Here is a 23,595-nt window from a genome sequence, read left to right as displayed (position 1 = left end):
CTGAGTGAGTGTGGATACAATTCGCCCTATCCCTGTACATTGTGTCTCATTAAGATGCTCTTCTATTATATTATTATTTATTTAAGGCACCCATATAGTGCCATCAATTTACACAGTGCTCCACATGTACATCAGTCCCTACCCTCAAGGAGCCCACAATCCAAAGTCCCAAACTCACATTTCTATACCAATTAACCTACCTGCATGTCTTTGGAGTGTGGGAGGAAACAGGAGTAGCTGGAGGAAACCCACACAGGCAAAGGGAGAACATGCAAACTCCAGGCAGGTAGTGTCATGCTTGGGGTTTGAATCAGCGACCCTTTCGCTGCTAGGTGAGAGTGCTAACCACTACACCACTGTGCCACCATAAAATTGTTCAATGTCTTTTTGATCTACTATCAAGTATTGTAAGTGCAAATAAAATTTATTATTTATAGTTGTCCTAAAGACTGCACCTGATGCAGTCCAGTGCATTTTTTAATCTGCATTAAAAATGCATGCACAGTGTTATGCATGTATTCCAACGGCCTTAGTTCACACCAGTGCAGTGAAAAAAAGTAGAACACAGCATTTTTACTGTATGGAACGTATCTGGAATGTGGAAAATGCATGGAAAATGCACTGGAAAGCATTAGAACACATGCAAATGCACCAGAAACACACCAGAACATACATTTCCTGAACTGAGATGAAGAAAAAAGAAGTGAAAAACGCATGCAAAAGTGCATGCAGAAACGCATCTGGAATGCAGAAATTGTGGTGTGAATCGACCCTTAACCACTTAAAGAGGAACTGCATTCTGCTCACATAATTTGTAATAAAAACATCTATGCCATTCTGAAGCTTCCGTCCAACCACTTTACACATTATTTTATATATACTGTGATTCTGTACTTGCCAAATATGGCATAGAAATCTCCCTCTAACTCTGTTTGCATCCATTTTAACTGTGGGCAGCTGAAGGTGCTGCCTGTTCACTTCCTGGATTTACACACAGGCACCCCTCCAGCTCTGCAGCTTTCATTGGCCCTCTTATGACTCACCCCCCCCCCCCCCTTCCTGGCAAACTCTCACGAGAGTGAGAGAGAGAGAGCTGTGCATGATGTCATAAGCCTAGGCTTTTTACCAGAAAAGAAACAGGATGTGGGCTGTATAAGGTATTTACTGGCAGGAAACAAATGTTTTACTATCCAAAGTTAAAACAACAAGGGCAGAAGATTTATTAGATGGAAAGTTGAATAAATGACTAAAGGTCCTCTTTAAGGTCCACTCTATAGTAATTTTACCTTCTGGAAGCCGATCGGCGAGTGCATGGTACCCGATGTCCTCCAGCACCAGAGAGACAGAATTGTGATCTACCTACGTAAACAAGGTAAATCATCATTCTGACAGGAGGGAAGGGACTTAGTTTGTGTCCCTGCAAATCAGGGAATAAATTCCATCTCTTCCCCTAGTAAAAGTACCTCACACAGTATAGTATAGTATAGCATAGTATAGTATAGTAAAACACTGACTAGGCACACAGTTAACCCCCTGATCGCCCCTGATGTTAACCCCTTCCCAGCCAGTGTCATTAGTACAGTTACCGTGTGTATTTTAAGCACTGATCATTGTATTACTGTCACTGCTCCCCGAAAAGTGTCAGTTAGTGTCAGAATGTCCACTGCAATATCGCAGTCCCACTATAAGTTACTGATCACTGCCATTACTAGTAATAAATAAATAAAGATAAATAAAAATATCCATAGTTTGTAGACGCAAACCAATCAACATACGCTTATTGAAAAAAATGTTACCAAAAATATGTAGCAAAATACATATTGGCCTAAATTTATGAAGAGATTTTTTTTTATTGAATGTGTTTTGTAGCAGAAAAGAATAAAAAATTATTATTATTTTTTTTTTTTTTTCAAAATTGTCATTTTTTTGTTTATAGTGAAAAAAATTAAAACCGCAGAGGTGATCAAATCCTACCAAAAGAAAGCTCTATTTGTGGGGAAAAAAATGACATATATTTTTTTGGGTACAACATTACATGACCGTGCAATTGTCAGTTAAAATAACGCAGTGCCGTATAGCAAAAAATGACATCGTTAGGAAGTGGTTAACCACTTCAGCCCCGGACCATTTTGCTGGCTTAAGACCAGACCACTTTTTGAGATTCGACACTGCGTCGCTTTAACTGACAATTGCACAGTTGTGCGACGTGGCTCCCAAACAAAATTGACGTCTTTTTTTTCCCCACAAATAGAGCTTTCTTTTGGTGGTATTTGATCACCCCTGCGGTTTTTATTTTTTGCGCTATAAATAAAAATAGAGCGACAATTTTGAAAAAAACACATTATTTTTTACTTTTTGTTATAATAAATATCCCCCAAAAATATATAAAACATTTTTTTTCCCTCAATTTAGGCCGATACGTATTCTTCTACATATTTTTGGTAAAAAAAAAATCGCAATAAGCGATTGATTGGTTTGCGCAAAAGTTATAGCGTTTTCAAAATAGTGGACAGTTTATGCCATTTTTATTAATAATTTTTTTTTTTACTAGCAATAGTGGCGATCAGCGATTTTTATTGTGACTGCGACATTATGGCGGACACTTCGGACATTTTTGAAACATTTTTGGGACCATTGTCATTTATACAGCAATCAGTGCTTTACAAATGCAGTGATTCCTGTGTAAATGACACTGGCAGTGAAGGGGTTAACCAGTGGGTGGCAGTGTAGGGGTTAAGTGTTCCTAGGGGCGTGTTACTAACTGTGGGGGGCTGGGCTTTCTTTTAGTGAACACTGATCTCTGATCCAATCACATGGAGCAGAGATCAGCCTCACTTGTTGCTAGGCAGAACTGGGAGATGCTGTTTACAACGGCATCTCCTAGTTCAGCCGCCCGAGAGACGATCGTGGGTATGCCCATGGCGATCGAGTCCACGGGACCCGTGACCGGACTCACGGGGGTCCCGTCCGGCACGCGAGCGGGGCAGCAAATTTAAAGGGATGTATAGGTACGCCCATTTGCCTGCCCATGCCATTCTGCTGACGTACATCGGCGTGCGCCGGTCGGGAAGTGGTTAATCTTAACCACTTATGGATCACCCGCCATAGTTATATGTCAGCTCTTTGAAGTGGAATATCACTGTTATGGCAGCAGCTAGCTGCCATAACCTTGGTATCCACTTCTTTGGCGGGCGGTCCGCTATAAGATAAAAGTGGTCTATGCGGTGGATTCGCTGCAAGATCACTTTTATCGGTGGCGGAAGTGACCCCTCCTGCCGCTCTTCGGTGCCCCCAGCCGCTTACTGGAGCCGATGACAGTGGTGGCGGCGATCGGATCCTGTCCCCTGCTTGGCATGGAGCTGAGTGAGGGGAAGATTGCCCCCACCCGACTCCATGCCATTGCAGGCCGGAAGCGACGTCAAAACTTCACTTCCGCCCATAGCTCTTAAAGGGACTTTTTATTGCATTTTAGTGTAAATATGAGCTCTGAGGTATTTTTGACCCCGGATCTCATATTTAAGAGGACCTGTCATGCTTTTTTTTCTATTACAAGGGATGTTTACATTCCTTGTAATAGGAATAAAAGTGACACAATTTTTTAAATTTTTTTAAAGAAAGAATTTTTAAAGCGCTCCGTCCCGCAGAACTCACGCGCAGAAGCGAAAGCATACGTGAGTAGTGCCCGCATATGGAAACGGTGTTCAAACCACACATGTGAGGTATTACTGCGATTTTTATAGAGTGAGAACAATAATTCTATCTCTAAACCTCCTCTGTAACTCAAAACATGCAACCTGTAGAATTTTTTAAACGTTGCCTATGGAGATTTATAAGGGTAAATGTTTGTCACCATTCCACGAGCGGACGTAATTTTGCAGCGTGACATGTTGGATATCAATTTGATCAGCATAACATTATCTTTCACAATATAAAAAAATTAGACTAACTTTACTGTTGTGTGTTTTTTCCCAAAAAAGTGCGCTTGTAAGACCGCTGCGCAAATACGGTGTGCCAGAAAGTTTTGCAACAACCGCCATTTGATTCTCTAGGGTGTAAGAAGAAAAAAATAAATAAAAAATAAATATAAATTATATATATATATATATATATATATATATATATATATATATATATATATATATATATATATATATATATATATAATGTTTGGGGGGTTCTAAGTAAAAAAAATATTTTAACTTGTAAACAGCAAGTTTGAAAAATAGGCCTGGTGCTTAAGTGGTTAAAGTAGAACTAAAGGCAAATCTTTTTTTTTCATTTTGGACAGTGCAAGTACACGCATATGCAGAAACGCCTCTGGAATGCAGAAATTGTGGTATAAACCGGCCCTTAATCCTAAAGTACAACTAGAGGCAATCGTTTCTTTTTCATTTTGGATGGGGCAAGTACAAACGCTTATGCAAGAAAAATGGATATATTCCAATGATCCTAGTTTAGACCACTGCACTGCTTTCATGTGCTTTTAAAAAAAAATAAAAAAATACAGCATGCAGTATTTTTTTTGCACTGGAATGCACTGAAAAAGCACATAAAAGTGCACAAACCTACATGAACGTGTACAAATGCAACCTACTAAAGAAAATAAATTGAAATAAATGAAAAAAAAATTCTCATGTGAAAACGCGCTGCAAAAGCATGCAACTGCACATGCATTAATACACAGTGAATGCAGAGACTGGTGTAAATGCATACTTCCAAACTTTTTGAGATGGGAATGAGGGACACCTATCAACAAAAGTATGCAGGCATAGGACACACCCCTTGCCACACCCCCTTGAAGGAGAATTGTACAAAAGAACAAGATTGGTTAAACCCACAAGTGCTTTTTTTTACCAATACTATTCCTTTATATTGGCTTTTGGAATTTATAAATGCAGTAATTTAGAAATCAGATTAAAGGTTTAGAACTGGAAAATACTTTTTTAATAGATAAAAAGTGCATTTTATATACATCTATATGGATCAGACCAAAATGAGGGCCAAATGAGGAGGAATGAGGGACATTTCTCCAAATCAGGGATAGTGCCTCAAAATTAGGGACCGTTGGTAATTATGTAAATAAGCCCTAAAATATACTGTGTAAAGTAGTTCATTATATCTGTACATCAAAAAAAAAAAAAAAAGAGCGTCTTCTCCCTCAGACACCATGACCAACTTGGATAGTGTGGAGAGTGACCGTACCCCTTCACCTTTGACCCCCCGCAGCCACTAGCAGCCTGTTATAGTGACAAAGTGAGAGCGGGGAATGCCATCTTGCGTGGGAGCAGGGCTGAATCCGCTCCGTCTCCTGTTCTGTCATCTTGCCTCCACTGTCCTTCTAACCCCTTCCTCACTCCTCTGCTTGTCCAATCTGACTCCTAGTTATGTCTGCCAAACCCCGCCAATGCACTCTGTGTGCCCAATGCACTGTGCTGTAAGAGGAGTTCTCTGGGCAGCTCGGCGGCAGTTTTGAAACCTTCTCTCTGTCCAAAGAATTTGTTCAGAGGACTTTGCCTCAGCGTCCCTTGTACATGGGGCCTAATACGTTTTGTCATCAACTTCATCATTAACTTGGGTGTTTGATTAAAACTGTTTTAAAACGGAATGACGCTATGAGAGCTTTTTTTTTATCCCTTTGGTATTGCCACTGACGAGCTTGGGATCCATTAGCAATTTATTGGAGTCTGGCATTCCAGGATCTAACATGGTGTGAACTTATACAGATCTATCACTGGCGATTTTGCATTAGAAACTAAGGAGGTAGTCCGTACCAGGATCTGACGATCAGAGGAGGAGGTCTGCCCATTTGTGGAGTTTAAGGCTGATTTTCACCTGATTTCTGATGATTTTATCATCCTAAGGGAGCGGTGGCCCACATGGTGTGGTGAAGGGATGAAGAGTCTCAGGAATGAAATATAATTATCAAATGTTGGTGATTTTGTTACAGCTGATTACCTCATACAGATTTTTCAATTTTACCTATACTAAGAGCACTGTGCTGACTTTTTAACTATACCTTTCCTACTATTGGACATTTGTTATTGATTTAATAGTTTAGTGCTGCTAACGCTAATTTCCCCCCGGGTATGTAGGCATACTTACTATTATCTGATTTTTTTAATAGCGGCAGCTGAAGGCTCTGTGCCCATTTTATTTACCATGTTCATGAGCACTGAGGAAAAGTGGATATTTGCTGTTTAGTGATTATTTGCTTTCATTTGCTTTGACTCTAATGATATAAATAATTTTGCATAGGGAGAGTGTAGAACAATTTGTTTGCACATGGTCAGAAAGGAATAATTGACGTCAGCACAATAGAGGTTGGGAAAGAACATGTATCAGGAATCCCCTACAAGAGAGACGCGACATACAGTCTGGCTGAATTCCATTACAGTTCAAAATAAGGAACTATCGATAAAAACAAAACGTAATGTGATACTAAATTCTGTTAGAAAAAAATATAAGTACCGGTATGTATTCTTAACTAAAAAAAAGTACTTTCTACGGCCTTTTCCCACTCTCCAAACTCCCTTCTTTTTTTTTTTTTTTTGCTGCTGTGATCCGACTTCCTATTAGCGGGTGGTTATGTTTGTTCTCCATGTTTCCACTGTATGTAGAAAGGTAGCTACTAAGGTTGAGCTCAGGAGTGTTTGTAAGTCCACTTGCCCGCACCCGCCAGGAAGCTGACACTCCACATCGCTAATCACAGACAGTAAGACATTTCCCAATCCGCGGCTGCACAGATCGGGGCAATGTCTGACTGCCTGTGATTAGCGCAGCTGCGCCGACTTCCTGGCGGGCTCTACACGTGGACCATGTGAACACGCCTGAGCTCACCCTTCATGATCAGCTGATGGACTTTCAGAGTTCTAATGAGCAAAGTTGCAGCAGTATCTTCATCCTTTTAGAACGAATTAACCCATAGGCTGGATTCACATGTTTGCATTTTTTGTGCTTTTTGCATTTTACAGATTGGCTCTACAGAACGTGTTCCAAAGGAAACCATGTTCAATGGACTGTAGTGCAAATCTGCAAAATGCAAAAAGCACTAAAACTGCATAGGTGTGAATCCAGCCTTAGAGAGTATCTGACCAAAAAGTACAAATCCTATTGCAGAGGATGCCTAAAATGTGACTTGTATCTTAGAGCAGACTTCTGGTAAAATCAGTGAGCCAATCACACGAGGAGGAAATTACATTTCTGGGGAATGTCTATACACCAACTGTGTACAGAAGGCCTCCAGGTTGCCATGTTACATTGAATTTTAGGGTTCTTTCCCAGTGAGCAGTTTTTGATGAGCTTTTGGTGTCTAAAAAGCAGAATAAATGTAGCGCATGCCCTAGAGAGCAGCTGGTAATTTGCTCCCCTTAGCACACAACGAGGCACACAGCATTTTTGTCAGTCTTTCTCTGGTTCAAGAACCAGTCTAAGCCTTTGTACACACGGTCGGAGATTCCGACAACCAAATCCGTCGGAGTAATTCCGACTGATTAATTCCGGAAGAGGCCCGGGAGTGATGTTGCATACACACGGTCGGACAAAGTTGTCGGAAAATCCGATTGTACATAACGTGATGACGTTATTTCGTTACGACGGAACTATGTTCAGGCTAGTAGCCAATAGCTTTGGTCTAGGAATTTGATCTGAGCATGCGTGGCACTTTGTCCGTGGGAGTAGGCTACACTTGATCGGAGTATGTCCGATCGGAGCATTTTGTCTGAAAATTTTACCGGCAAGTTGGAAAACTTGGTCCGTCGGATATTCCGACGGAAACAGACCACACACAGTCGGAATATCTGACAAAACGGTCCGATAGGACACATTCCGTCGGAATCTCCAATCGTGTGTACAAGGGCTAAGGGTTTCTTTTTTCTAATTGGGAAACCGTGAACTTGGATTGAGAACTGTAGAACTTGAACAACTTTAGGACTACTAACTTTCTGGCTGCGCATGTCCGACTCTTGACAAAGGACAAAAAGTACACTTTTAGCTGATAGTATTACACCCCTGCTTGGCTACAATGGCACACTTCTGGTTATACTTCACTTAACAAATTCCCACAGAATCTCTCTGCTGCCTGTTATCTGTTCTCTTCCTGGAGACTTAAAGTGGATGTAAACCCTCACATATATCCAGTGAAGTGAACAGCCTCAGATGATACACAGGGATGAAACAAATTTCCTTACATAAGTTAGAGATTTTCTCCTTCTGTTTAGCACTGGGAGTGTATTCTTGGCATACAGTCAAAACAGCAGACAATTGAGACATTGGAGGAAAGGCACAGACTTACAGTACCTGCTCTGTTGCAGTAGATTTGCACAGAGCAGCCCAGATCCTCCTCTTCTCAGGTCCCTCTTCTGTGATCCTAGCCACTGGCTCCTGTTGAGTGCCCTCACAGCAAGCAGCTTGCTATGAGGGCACCCAAGCCAAGTCACAGCTCACTGTGTCAATTCAGACAGGAACCCCCGACCCAGCCCCGTCTTGATTGGCTAACTGACTTTGACAGCAAAGGCAGCCAATGGCATCAGGAGGGAGAATCTCAGACAGCTGGAACCCTCGTGGACTTCGCTGGACAGAGATGGGCCTCATGTAAGTGTTAGGGGGGCTAAGGGGGGCTGCTGCACACAGAAGGCTTTTTATCTGAAGGCATAGATACAGGGTTCTCAAACTGGCGGCCCTCCAGCTGTTGCAAAACTACAAGCCCCATCATGCCTCTGCCTGTGGGAGTCATGCTTGTAACTGTCAGCCATGCAATGCCTCATGGGACTTGTAGTTTTGCAACAGCTGGAGGGCCACCAGTTTGAGATCCCTGGCATAGAATGACTTTACAACTACTTTAGGCACTACACAGTCACTCTTGTAGCACTGGGGCCTTGTACTCACTCAGCCACAAGGTCATTGGGTGCCCCCTGCCGATATCTACCAGGCTGTTTCCCCATGAGGTTGATGAAGACTTACTTAGCCACTGAACAACTTGGGCTCTCTCCTACAGCTTCCTTCCCAGCTCTCCTCCTGTGAACTTTCTCCGGACCCCTTGGATTCCCGGGATGCTCTGTAGATTAGCCCCCCAGCTAAGCCTAGCTGGATCCTGGCATTCCCTAAACTAGTTTCTGCCCAGGAGGGCAAGGCCCCTCAACAGTGGTCCTTTCTAGGCTGGACCCTGGAATGCTGCCTTACACCAGCATGCTGCAACCACCCCCCTTGTCACTCAGGCTCAAACTATTTATGGGCTCTCTCCTCACCTCAAGGATTGCTGGAACTCGCATAAATATTTAGACTGCAGTTTCTGCCCTCCCTCCCACTATATTCTGGAAATCTCCAGAATACAGGAGGAAGTAGCAGAGCAGCAGCTTGTGAAAACCTGAGCATCCCTAACCAATCAACCCCCGCTACACTGATTACAGTGGAACCAAATTAAATGTACCAGCCTTTTTTAAACCCAGGAGTTTGCTACACAAAAATACTTGAAAAATATATACCTTAAATCCTATGGAACTCTTCCCACCAATGTATGTCATGTGTTTTTAAAAGTCTTGCATGCTGCATTTATGCTGCATGTTTAAAAAGCACACCAAAAAAACAAATCCCCATTGAAATGAATGGAAAAAGCATCACAAAAAATACACCAGAAAGGCATTGTGATTGTGTTTTGTTGTACTTTTTGAGTCAATTTCTTTGTTTTATAGATGCATGATTGTTTGTCAGGCAACCAGAAAAAGCACCAAAAGCACATCAACAACACAAAAAACCCACATCAAACACGCAAATGCAATTTTAGATCCCTTTCACACCACGCCACCCATAGCATCGGTGGTAAAACGTTTTACCGCCGGATTTGCGGTGTATTTCGGCTGCTAGCGGGCGCTTTTACCCCCGCTAGCGGCCGAGAAAGGGTTAAAACCGCCACAATAGCGGCGTTTTGCCGGCAGTATTACAGTGCTGCCCCATTGATCTCAATGGGGAGCAGCGATGGAGGAGCGGTAAACACACCGCTCCAAAGAAGCTGCTGGCAGGCCTTTTCCTGATGTCCTTCCAGCGCTCCGCTGCAGTGTTCACACTACAGACAATAGTGCAGCTGTTTTAGGGCGGATTGCAGGCGCTATTTCTAATGCTATAGTGCCTGCAGAACGCCCTGGTGTGAAAGGGGTCTTACTGTGTTTTTTTACTGCAATGTAAACAGGCCCTTACAGGACATTACATCAGCTGAATGAAAAGGAAAGGTAATACCAGCTGATTGGTGGCAGCTGCTGATTGAGAAAACGTTTCTAACAAGATCAAATGATCATCTTCTGTCGAATGGGGACCCCACACTGATTGAAATTCAGCCTGTCCCTGCTAGGCTTGCCACCTTTTCTCTAAGCCAAACCTGAACACTTAAGCGGCATGGGACACCTTCGGGTGTCCCAAAGAGAGGAGTAATGCGATGCACATAGCGTACCACAGCTAACATTGGGTGTGGCCAAATTGCTCTTACTGATATCATTGCCTTGCCCCCCCCCCCCCCCCCCCAGTGATGCTGAACCTGCCGCCTGCAGCTCCCGGACAGCAACAGATTTGTATGAGACTATCTTGGTTACTTGGGTAGCCACAGCCTGGTCTGAATGTGTCCGGGTTTCAGCCTGCCTTAAACCCAGACACATAATTCAAAACCCAGACTGTCTGGGTGAATCTCGGAGAGGTGGCAACCTTAGTCCCTGCTGAACCATCCACATTTTGATCAGTGTATCACCAGCTCAACTCCAGGAATCTCTGATGCTGAGGCAGCTCAGCAGACAACTAGAAGACTCAGATGAGGATAGACAATAGCAGGCTCCTTAAAAATCTCACAAACAGCTCTTCAATCAGTAGATAACACAAAGAAAAAAAAATGGTTTGTACTTCCTTATTTTCTTTTTTGAAACGTCTTCAAGAAAACAAATACTTGCAGTCAGTGAGAGCTTCACTGTTAACTAAAATTCTGTCATACTCATCATGCCTAAAGAGGACTTAATAACCACTTGACATCCACGCTATGGCCGAATGATGGCCAAAAAGCGGACCTGAATTCCCGGAAGGCCGTCATATGACAGCCTCCCCTGTGCACGCTCCCTGTGTGTGCCCTAAAGGGCGCGCGCAGAGCGTGCTGTGATCATCGAGTCAATGAGACTCGGGTGATCACCGATCCGAGTAAGGGGCCGGTCCCGGCCCCTTTCCATGTGATCAGCTGTCAGACAATGACAGCTGATCACATGATCAAAACAAAAGCTCGGTGATCACTGCCACCCATCAGTGGCCATCGCTGCCACCTATCGGTGCCCATCAGTGCCGCCTCATCAGTGTACATCAATGACTGACAAAAATTAACATTTTTTAAAATGTTATAACAAAAAAAAAAAAAAAAATCGCACAGGTGATCAAATATCACCGAAAGAAAGCTCTATTTGGGGGAAAAAAATTATAAAAATTTCATTTGGGTACAATGTTGTATGACCGCGCAATTGTCATTCAAAGTGCATCAGCGCTGAAAGCTGAAAATTGGTCTGGATAGGAGGGAGGGTTTAAGTGCCCAGTAGTGGTTAAAAAGGCAAAATCAGGTTGGCAGGTCCACGATAGCTTGGGCTCAAAGGAAGATGGACTGATTATTACTCAATCTGGAAGAAGACATCTAGAGGCAGATTAGAAGTACAGCAGGGGACATCACAAAATTGATGCTTAGTATTGCAACAAAAGCCAATTTTTTCATTCTTACGTGGCTTTTACTTTTACGTTTTAGCTGGAGTTCTACTTTCAAAGGAGAAGTGGCACAGTTAGCTCTTGATATAAATTTACAGTAGAGTAAAATAATTGAACTTGACAATATCTGACAGCCTGTGCTGTGTGAATAGGGATTTGTTGCATCCTGTTTAGAAAAAAGAAATATCCAAGCCCATTCATGACATCATCGACTCACACTACGCTACACACCTTGTTTAAAGCTGGTATGTTATCAGGCTACAGGTACATTTATGAAATACCCTGATGTTGATGGCATCTAAGAGAGGAAATTAACATTTTGATAAAACATAATATAAGAATACCCTTATGGATATGAGTGATGTTTAATACATAGTTTGATATATATATAAAACCTTCATAAATATAGGGTGTCATCTAAATGTAACAGCTGTAGGAGTGTAGTGATGACAATATTGTCTACAGTGGTGTGAAAAAGTGTTTGCCCCCTTCCTCATTTCCTGTTCCTTTGCATGTTTGTCACACTTAAGTGTTTCGGAACATCAAACCAATTTAAACAATAGTCAAGGACAACACAAGTAAACACAAAATGCAATTTGTAAATGAAGGTGTTTATTATTAAAGGTGAAAAAAAATCCTGTGTGAAAAAGTGATTGCCCCCCTTGTTAAAACATACTATAACTGTGGTTGTCCACACCTGAGTTCAATTTCTCTAGCCACACCCAGGCCTGATTATTGCCACACCTGTTCACAATCAAGGCATCACTTAAATAGGAGCTGCTTGACACAGTAAGGTCCACCAGAAGATCCTTAAAAGCTACACATCATGCCGAGACCCAAAGAAATTCAGGAACAATTGAGAAAGAAAGTAATTGAGATCTATCAGTCTGGAAAGGGTTATAAAGCCATTTCCAAAGCTTTGGGAATCCAGCGAACCACAGTGAGAGCCATTATCCACAAATGGCGAAGACATGGAACAGTGGTGAACCTTCCCAGGAGTGGCCGGCCGCCCAAAATTACCCCAAGAGCACAGCGACGACTCATCCAAGAGGTCACAAAAGACCCCACAACAACGTCCAAGGAACTGCAGGCCTCACTTGCCTCAGTTAAGGTCAGCGTTCATGCCTCCACCATCAGGAAAAGACTGGGCAAAAATGGCCTGCATGGCAGAGTTCCAAGGAGAAAACCACTGCTGAGCAAAAAGAACATCAAAGCTCGTCTCAATTTCTTCACAACGCATCTTGATGATCCCCAAGACTTTTGGGACAACATTCTGTGGACCGATGAGACAAAAGTGGAACTCTTTGGAAGGTGTGTGTCCAAGTATATCTGCCGTAGAAGGAACACTGCATTTCATAAAAAGAACATTATACCAACAGTAAAATATGGTGGTGGTAGTGTGATGGTCTGGGGCTGTTTTGCTGCTTCAGGACCTGGAAGACTTGCCGTGATAAAAGGAACTATGAATTCTGCTGTCTACCAAGAGATCCTGAAGGAGAATGTCCGACCATCTGTTCGTGTACTCAAGCTGAAACGAACTTTGGTTCTGCAGCAGGACAATGATCCTAAACACACCAGCAAGTCCACCACCGAATGGCTGAAGAAAAACAAAATGAAGACTTTGGAGTGGCCTAGCCAAAGTCCTGACCTGAATCCTATTGAGATGTTGTGGTATGACCTTAAAAAGGCCGTTCATGCTCGAAAACCCTCTAATGTAACTGAATTAGGACAATTCTGCAAAGATGAGTGGGCCAAAATTCCTCCAGGACGCTGTAAAAGCCTCATTGCACGTTATCGCAAACGCTTGGTTGCAGTTGTTGCTGCTAAGGGTGGCCCAACCAGTTATTAGGTTTAGGGGGCAATCACTTTTTCACACAGGGCCATGATGGTTTGGATTTTTTTTCACCTTTAATAATAAACACCTTCATTTACAAATTGCATTTTGTGTTTACTTGTGTTGTCCTTGACTATTGTTTAAATTGGTTTGATGTTCCGAAACACTTAAGTGTGACAAACATGCAAAGGAACAGGAAATGGGGAAGGGGCAAACACTTTTTCACACCACTGTATTTCAATGCATAGTTTATCATTCCTTTGGTGATACAAAATTTTAAATGTAATATTTAGCAGTACAATAAAGATGAATAAAGAATGTACATTTTAGTAACATATCGTACAGGTCCATTTATTCATTATGCAATAACTTCAGGGAGGCGTCTGATCGGTCCCAAATTCATTCTGCAGCAGTACAAAGATCCCAAACATACAGCCAAAGTCATAAAGAACTATCTTCAGTAAAAAATAAAGAAAACGGAGTCCTAGAAGAAATAGTTTGGCCCCCACGGAGCCCTGATCTCAACACAATTAAAGTCTAACTCCAGGAGAAAAATTAAATTAAAGCTTGTTTGGCTGTACTTCACCTATGGATCACAGGAGTGCAGTTCATTTTGCACTCCTGTGATCCATTTTCAGCAGACAGTGGACTGAAGACCGCTGTCGGCTGACATCACAAAACTAGTCTCGGCTAGATTGCGACAATGAAGTCGGGATCCACCCACATGCCTAGACTGGCACCAAGCTCAGCCTCTCAGCAACCCCCTGAGAGCCTAAATGGGCGCTCCTGCCCCTCCACAGCCCAGCGCTCCAGTGAGCGAGGAGGGGGCAGAACAGAGATCGGTGACTGACAGTCGCAAGCTCTCTGCTCAGGGAACACCGAGAACCAAGCTGCCGTGGTGTTAGATCGCTCGGTTCTCAGTGTTAGAGTCGGTGGGGACAGATGCATCATCGGACAGATGCTGCACCCACCTAGGTAAGTATGACTGGAAAAAAAAACAACCCCATACTTCTCTTTTCACCACTTGCCTACTAGGCACTTTTACCTCTTTCCTGCAATTTCCAGACCAATTTTCAGCTTTCAGCGCTCTCACACTTTGAATGACAATTGCTTGGTCATGCAACACTGTACCCAAACAAAATTTTCTGCATTTTTTTCACACAAATTTAGCTTAATTTTGTGTGTTTTTTAATCACCACTGGGTTTTTTAAGACCAAAAATTTTCAAAAACAAAACAAAAACTTTTTTTAGTTTGTTGTAAAATTTTGCAAACAAGTAATTTTTCTCCTTCACTGATGTGGCTGCACTGATGAGGCAGCATTGATGGGCACTGATGAGGAGACACTGGTGGGTACTGATGAGGCTGCACTGATAGACGCTGATAGGTGGCACTGATAGGCTTCACTGATGGGCACTGATGAGGTGGCACTGATGGGCATTCATGGGCACTGATAGGTTGCACTGATGATAAGGTACTGGTGGGCACTGACAAGGAGGCACTGGTGGGTACTGATGAGGCTGCACTGATGGGAACTAATACGCGGCACAGATAGGTGACACTAATAGGCACTGGTAGACAATACTGGTAGATGACACTGATGGGCACTTATTGGCAGCACTGGTGGGCAATTATTGGCAGCACTGGTGGTCAGAGACTGGCAGCACTACTGGGCACAGATTGGCAGCACTGATGGGCACTGTTGGGACTGCACTGATAATCAGGACACTGATAATCAGTGCCCTGATTATCAGTGTACATGTCCATTTTAGAGAAGCCAGTTATCCACTCTCTTCTCCTCATGCTGTAAGCATGAGAGGAGGGCCAATAACCGGCTTCTGTTTACATCCATGATCAGCTGTGATTGAACACAGCTGATCATGTGGTAAAGAGCTGCTGTTTGACTCTTTACCTCAATATGTGATCAGCAGTGCCCTCTGGACACTGTGATCACAAAGCGTTCCACCTGTGCACAGCAGCGGGCGCACGTCAGGCACAATCACCGGGGGGGGAGGGGGGGGGGTCACACGATATCCCAGAACTAGCTGGCAAAGCTGTAGCCATCATCACAGCAGCAGCTCACCAGTGCCAGCAATATTACAGCTCACAATCTAGTCACACACAGCAATTAGTCTCTGCTCTGCGCCCAGGTGACTCTGGCTGTTGGCATTCCCAAAATCAGAACTCCAGATCCCAATTAGGCTACTGATATGCAGCAGTGATGGTGCACACTGGACAGTGTGCACTATCTGGTCTCCATCATGGCAAAAGGAAGCCGTATCCTGTACAGCCTATTTCTGTGAACAACGCAGTTCAAAAGCTCATGATTACAACAGAGTCTTTCTCCTCTGGGCTACGTTTCCACAGTGCAGTGCTGTCTGACTCAGTCTATTGAACTCTTCCTGCACAGCAACTCGCTCCTCTTGCTGATATAGCTGTTAACCAGTTCAGCACCACAGGGCAGCAGCTGCAGCTAGTGTCTTTCTCTCTCTCCATTCTTAAGTCTCATACACACGATCAGATTTTCCGCAGACAAAACCTTAGACATTTGTCCAAATAAGTGCGCGATTTTGTCTTGCATACAAATACGAACGTAGTCACGTACTACGTGGTTTTTCAACTCTTTAGCGCCACCCTTTGGGCTCCTTCTGCTCCTTCTGCTAATTTCATGTTAGTAGAAGTTTTATGAGTGTTGATTCGTGCTTTTCATTTCACACTTTTTATTTAGCGCTTTTCAGTTCGCGCTTTTCATTTCAAGCTTTTTAGTTAATTTCTGAATGGCCGTTTGTTAACCAGACATGTTGCGAAATTGGAGGATATAACGTGTTTTTTATTATTGGCTTTGGAGTTATTGTTTTGACCCAAGTCCAGTCCAGGAACAGGAGGAGAAGGATTTATTGGACCAAAAATTGGTTGCTTTATTAATCGTGACCAATTATGTCATATGCCTTTGCTGCAGGAGCTCCAGGAGAATAATCCAGATAATTTTCGGAATTATCTCCGGATGACGGACCTCTGCTTTTTTGGTTACGTTCTATTGGCAGACAGCATGACTAATTTTATTTGTTTTCTTTTTTAATGTACAATAAAAAAATTGTGGAGAATAATACTTGGTTATGTGTTTTACTTCAAATGACAGTTTGGGAGTAGGCAGTTACATAAAAAAAAAAAAAATGACAAGGGACGCTAACATAGTTGTATCTTTAATCTTAAAAACTACAGGATAATGATGTTGTGGTAACTTGCCCAAAAAAAAAAAAGCACAATAATATTATTCTTAATATCACTAGAAAAAAAAAAAGCCTTTTAAAATACGTTTGCCATAACTCCATCAGTATCACCAGCAAAGCAGCTTCATTATTATCCCATTAAAGAAGAAGAGAATGTGCGCTGCATTTCAAGATTTCAGAATTTGCTGGGGCACGAATGAACATTATTACTTTTGGCTCGTCCTTGCTTCCGAGCATCCGTGTTTGTACTTTGGACTTTTGTCCGACAGACTTGTGTACACTCGGTCGGAAAATCCGACAACAGACATTTGTCCGCAGAAAATTTTAAAGCCTGCCATCCAACATTTGTCCGTGGAAAATCCCACAACAATTGTCCGATGGAGCGCACAAACGGTCAGATTTTCCACCAACAGCCTGTCATCACACAATTCCTGTCAGAAAATCTAATCGTGTGTACACAGCTTTAGTCAAGCAACTGGCTACAAACATAGTGTGTAGAGGAAGTTGGCACTCAAAATGCAAGTCAACTAACTGTATGAAATTAAATAGCTTAGTCTCGTCTTAGTTACTACCTATTGTCACTTGTTTTGTCTAGATCTGTTATAAACTGCACAAGCTGAGTAAAGTTATTGTTTGCAAGTTTCATGTCTAGTCTGTATCTTGGCAAAGGTACTTTCCCTATATTATTACATATTCCGTATGTTTCTATTGTCGTTATGTTCTAAATCACGTGACTGTTTTCTCCAGTTTCATATACTCTTCCTGCCTTACAAAGGTCAGAATGCTTGTTATGGAGAAGGGCGTCTTAAACATTCATGGAATGTGGTTGTCTGTCATAAATGCCTTGTAGGCATTAGCATTCTGCCTACTACTTTTCCTTCTATATGATATTTGTTTGCCCTTTTTCTGTACTCAAAAGGCGATAATACATTTTACGGGAAAAGCCAATGCAAAAGGTCATTTCCTCTCCCAATACATTTATACTGTATGTATAATGCACAGGCAGAGTGACTAGAATAAAAACTGCTTGTACTTCTAAAGCTGGATACATACTATACAACTTTTGTTCGATTTCCTTAACCACTTTCAGACCGGACCATTTTGCTGGCTTAAGACCAGACCACTTTTTGCGATTCGGCACTGCGTCGATTTAACTGATAATTGCGCAGTCGTGCAACGTGGCTCCCAAACAAAATTGACGTCCTTTTTTTCCCACAAATAGAGCTTTCTTTTGGTGGTATTTGATCACCCCTGCGTTGTTGTTTTTTTGCGCTATAAACAAAAATAGAGCGACAATTTTGAAAAAAAAATCATTATTTTTTACTTTTTGTTATAATAAATATCCCCCAAAAATATATAAAAAAACATTTTTTCCCCCAGTTTAGGCTGATACGTATTCGTCTACATATTTTTGGTAAAAAAATCGCAATAAGCGAATATTGATTGGTTTGCGCAAAAGTTATAGCGTTTACAAAATAGGGGATAGTTTTATGGCATTTTTATTAATATTTTTTTTTTTACTAGTAATGGCGGCGATCAGTGATTTTTATTGTGACTGTGACATTATGGCGGACACATTGGACATTTTTGACACATTTTTGGGACCATTGTCATTTATACAGCAATCAGTGCTATACAAATGCACTGATTCCTGTGTAAATGACACTGGCAGTGAAGAGGTTAACCAGGGGGTGGCAGTGTAGGGGTCAAGTGTTCCTAGGGGCGTGTTACTAACTGTGGGGGGCTGGGCTTTGTGTTAGTGAACACTGATCTCTGCTCCAATCACATGGAGCAGAGATCAGCATCACTTGTTGCTAGGCAGAACGGGGAGATGCTGTTTACAATGGCATCTCCCCGTTCAGCCTCCCTGTGAGACGATTGCGGGTATCCCCGCGGCGATCAAGTCCACGGGACCCACGACCGGACTCACGGGTTTCCCAATCGGCACGAGAGCGTGCCGCCAGCGGCGCGCATGCGATGGCAGGGCGTCATATAGAAATGGACGTACCTGTACGCCAATATGCCTGCCCGTGCCATTCTGCCGACATACATCGTCGTGTGCCGGTCGGGAACTGGTTAAGATTTACCTTCAACTATGTAGTACAAGGGCCTGTCTGATTCATACAAATTGAAACTATTTAGGTTTAACTTCATATAATATCGTTTTGGTAAATGTAAAGGAAAAAAATTGACCAAATACGATGCAAGGACAGCTATTGGCTACTGGCTATTGAACTTCCTTGTTTAGTCCTGTTTACGTCATCACGTTCAAAATGAACAGACTTTCGAACGGACTTAGTCCGGTCATATGTGGCCAAGTCCGTTTCGTTCAGAAAGTCAGTTGGACCTCTGCCGAAAGTCCGTTGGGAAGACCGTCGGACCTAGTCCGTCGAAAAGTCCGGTCGTGTGTATGCGGCATTAAGGTGACTGGCCAAGCATGTCTCCAGACCTAAACCCTATTGAGCATCTGTGGGGCATCCTCAAACGGAAGGTGGAGGCGTGCAAGGTCTCTAACACCCACCTGCTCCTTGATGTTGCCATGGAGGAGTGGAAGAGGACTCCAGTGGCAGACTGTGAAGCTCTGGTGAGCTCCATGCCCAAGAGGGTTAAGGCAGTGCTGGATAATAATGGTGGCCACACAAAATATTGACACTTTGGGCCCAATTTGGACATTTTCTCTTAGGGGTTTCCTCACTTTTGTTGCCAGCGGTTTAGACATTAATGGCTGTGTGTTGAGTTATTTTGAGGAGACAGAAAATTGACACTGTTATGCAAGCTGTACACTCACTACTTTACATTGTAGCAAAGTGCCATTTCTTCAGTGTTGTCACATCAAAAGATATAATAAAATATTTACAAAAATGTGAGGGGTGTACACAATTTTATGAGATACTGTATATACGGTGTTAAAATAAAAAACGCAGAACACACCAAAAATCGCATTCACAAAAACAACACTTGCGTTTCTGGCACGATTCCATTAAAGTCTATTACATGCAAAACACTGAAAAAAGTCCCCGACCCTTTCCAAAAATGGCCCATGCCACAAAATGCATAGATGTGAACTTGTACCATAGGAAACCATGTTAAATAGACCGTAGTGCATTTCTGCAAAACGCACAAAAAATACATAGGTGTGAACCTAGGGTAAAAACAACCTGAATGCACCTGAAAGCATAATGTATTTGGCATGCTTCTGAGTCTTATATCCAAATTTAAAGGTCCTTAAGGGTGTAACTTGATACACACTGGTATGAGAAATAAAACTTGACGTAGAGGCTCTCTACTTTAGTATCCCCCACTGGAAGGGTCTGCATGACATTCTTAAACCTGAGAGGTCAGAATCAATGAGAATACTGCTCATTTATATTGAAAATTGTGAAATGTAGCACATATCATAATGTCTTTGGAAATGAATCAAGAACCTCTAGGTGCTGGGGGGTAGCAATGGCCATATGTTGTGACCAATTGTATGTGATCTGTAACTGTTGGTAGTGGGAGCGGGACATTTTTTCAGATGAGGTAATGTCTATGTGCCTGTACCATATTTTTGTCCTGGCACAGGTACATAGATGATTTATTTTATATTCTGGGATGGAATCAGACAGGAGCTAGAGGCAATCATGATATAATTGAATGAAAACTTCTGAAACATAAAGTGGTTGTAAACCTCAGACATGAAATATGAATAAAACATATCCCTCTATAGTGTGCACTTGTCTCAATCCAAAGCACTAAGTGTAATTTCTGGCTTCTGTTTCAATCTTCTGCTATCAGCATGAATCACTTCTGACAATTTTTCCTGACACCAAGAGAAAATGGTGACAGGGGAGGTACCTCAGATTGACAGCCTCAGCTCTGTTCCCATAAGCTGTGTGAAAGGGGGTGTGTCGCTTCCCTCCAATCAGCTCTCAGAGCTCTCTTCACGGAGCTCTGCAGAGCGTAACTTCAGCTCTCCACCCCCTTTTTCTAAACTCTCAGACAAGATTTTAACTTCAGCACTTTGAACAGATGTAGAGAAGAGAAGACTGCAGATAAACAGGTACAACTTATGTAGGGGAATTTGTTTCACCCCCGCAGCCAGCTTAAAAGGTATTTATACTTGTGTATCTGTACATGCTTGCAGTGATTTCTATGCAACCAGGTGCGTCAGAGATTTGAGGTTGTTCTTGGAGTTCAGGCTAAGAACAAAGAACTCAAAATTACCAAGCACTCCTTCGGGGGTGGCACCAGGGCCAGTGCTACCATTAGGCAAACTAGGCAGTCGTCTAGGGCGCACTGCTGCCTAGGGCACCTGACCAATGGTTTTCCTCCTCTCTTCTCTCTGCAGCAAGCAACTAAGTCTCAGCATCAGCATGCAGCCGCCACTTCATTCGCACATAGTGTCAGAGGCACAGCGGCGGCAGAAGACTGTGTCTGTGTCCTGATTCCCAAATGAATGGAAGCAAGCAAACATTAATTTGTGGGCACTGGCAGGCTGAATTAATGGGTGCTGGTAGGCTGCATTTGATGGGCGTTGGTGAGGCTGCATTTGATGGGCCCTGCTGAGGATGAATTTGATGGGCGCTGGTGAGGCTACATTTGATGGGTACTGGTGAGGCTGCATTTGATGGGCGCTGGTGGGCTGCATTTGATGGGTAATCATTAAAAAGGTGGGGTATACATGGGCAGGGCACTGTGGGTGGAGTCAGGGTGGAGCCAGGGGGAGCGGAAAAATTAGGTTTTGCCTAGGGTGTCAAAAACCCTTGCACTAGCCCTGGATGGCACTACATTTGCTTCAAATCTAATCAAATGCTTCTTTAGGTGAATTTCCTTTGTGATGTCACTTTTATACATGTCTGTGCAGGATCAAGCAACAGTGACCTCTACTGTTAGTGCACTGTTTAAACAAACAGTACACTCAACACCATCCCTGTATTTCTTCTGTTTCTGTAGAACTACAAGTTATAGCATTCAATTCTTGCATGTTTCTTGTCTCTGTAAAACCATAAGTCTCAGCATACAATATTTGATTTTGCAAGTCATTTCAAGCCAATACTTCACCTTTTAAAGTCACTTGCAGAAAATTTTTGAGTGGCTTTTTAAATTGTGTATAGTGTGGGGAAATTTTAATGCATCAAGTTTTATATGTAGCTCCTCGTTTTTTTCTAATTTTTTTGCCCCAGTGACATCCTGTGTAAAGGTGAGTGTCACTGGGGCAGGATGAGAGGAAATCTCCCTAGTGATGGCAGATCAGCATTGCCAACACTGGCGGATAACAGGGCCGTGCCTAGAGCATTTGACACCCGGGCGGATCCTTGATCAGTGTAGATCAGATGTCCCACCTTCTTTGATGTCAGCCCGACCATTAATACTCCCCCTACCTCTTAATATTACCTGAATTAAGGAGACCATACATGAACTCGAGTACAAATGGCCATAGCAGCCTTTTATTTAAAAAAAAAAAAACGTATTAAAAATGAACATTATTTTTACATCAACATCTGAAACACAACTAACAGTCCTCAGCCTGTTGGTCTTTGATGGCACCCATAATTCAAAAATTTTACACTTGTAACACTGGGGGACCTTTTACCATAATAGGCCACCAGACGTGACACAGCAGCTTGGAGACAACCCACACCCGCAGTGCAACCATTACCATATTCCACCTAACCTTAGTTAACTGGAATACACCAGAGGAGCACATACCACTGATGAGTCCACAACACTTCCATCTCTAACGTATTTTCTTCCACCGTCAAAAGACCAACCACCGCCACCGCCCACAAGGGTGACACCTTGCCCTTGAGAGCCCCTCCACACACGCAATGCACGTTGAATTCCATCCTGTAACCCAAGGGACCATAAATCTATACCCACCCCACCCCCCCTTAGGTACAGTCCGGTATCCGACTCCAATTCTAAATAGCGGATAACCATGCCTCCATTCCAAATAAAAAATCGACCCACCACTTTATTGACTTTTATCTGAGTTTTATTGATCCTAGCAACCGACCGTGTCATACGCCAAGTCGTCCAAGCCACCATGTCGGACCACGAGACCAGCATATCAGGGAAGGCTGTACGGAGCCGCAGGAAATCAAACTGAATCTCCATAATGAGCTTCCTAATGGAACAAACCCCCAGATCATTCCCACCAACATGGAGTACTAGAATGTCCTGTAGCCTCTCAAGGCGTGCAAAACGATGCACCACGGGCATGACCCTGCTCCACATCATCCCCGGTACCCCCAACCAGAGAACACACACCTCCCTCATGGAAATACCTAGCTGCCTGCCATTCGGCCTGACGTCAGCTCGCCTGGCCCCCCAAAAAACATATGAGTGGCCCAAGATCCAGACGAGGTATAGCTGCACTCCATCTGAAAGAAAATAACAAAACCACTGGATAACACCCACACCACCATGAATACTCACCCAGCATGATAAAGAAACACAAAAAAAACCCTGTCTGAAATGAGTCCCCCCCCCCCCCCCCCCCACCTTTTTAAAATGATTAATCAGCCAACAAATGTGGGCAAATGTAAGTACGGAATCTCCTAGAGTGCCACTCCCAATCCGCCTGACAGCCGACTCATCCAACCTATACCAAGCAGACTCTGTGGCCACCCCAATAAAGAAGGCATACTGTACTTCAAACCCGCCGCCCGTAGACCCTTTCAGAAAATGGCTATAAACTGAAACTTGGACAATGGAGACCCATCCCAATGCAATAGAAACAGCCCCTCCACGACCAGGGGAACCTCTAAAAACTCCCTTATCACCCTCACTGGACACACCAGGGAACCTGGCAAGGGCAACAGTTGGACCCATGCGCC

Source organism: Lithobates pipiens, unplaced genomic scaffold (genome assembly GCF_037356315.1).
Source record: "Lithobates pipiens isolate NorthernLeopardFrog02 unplaced genomic scaffold, aLitPip1_a1.2 Scaffold_13, whole genome shotgun sequence".
In the NCBI taxonomy this organism is placed as follows: domain Eukaryota; kingdom Metazoa; phylum Chordata; class Amphibia; order Anura; family Ranidae; genus Lithobates; species Lithobates pipiens.
The sequence above is the reverse complement of the archived record's forward strand: the minus strand, read 5'-3'. Positions refer to the sequence as shown.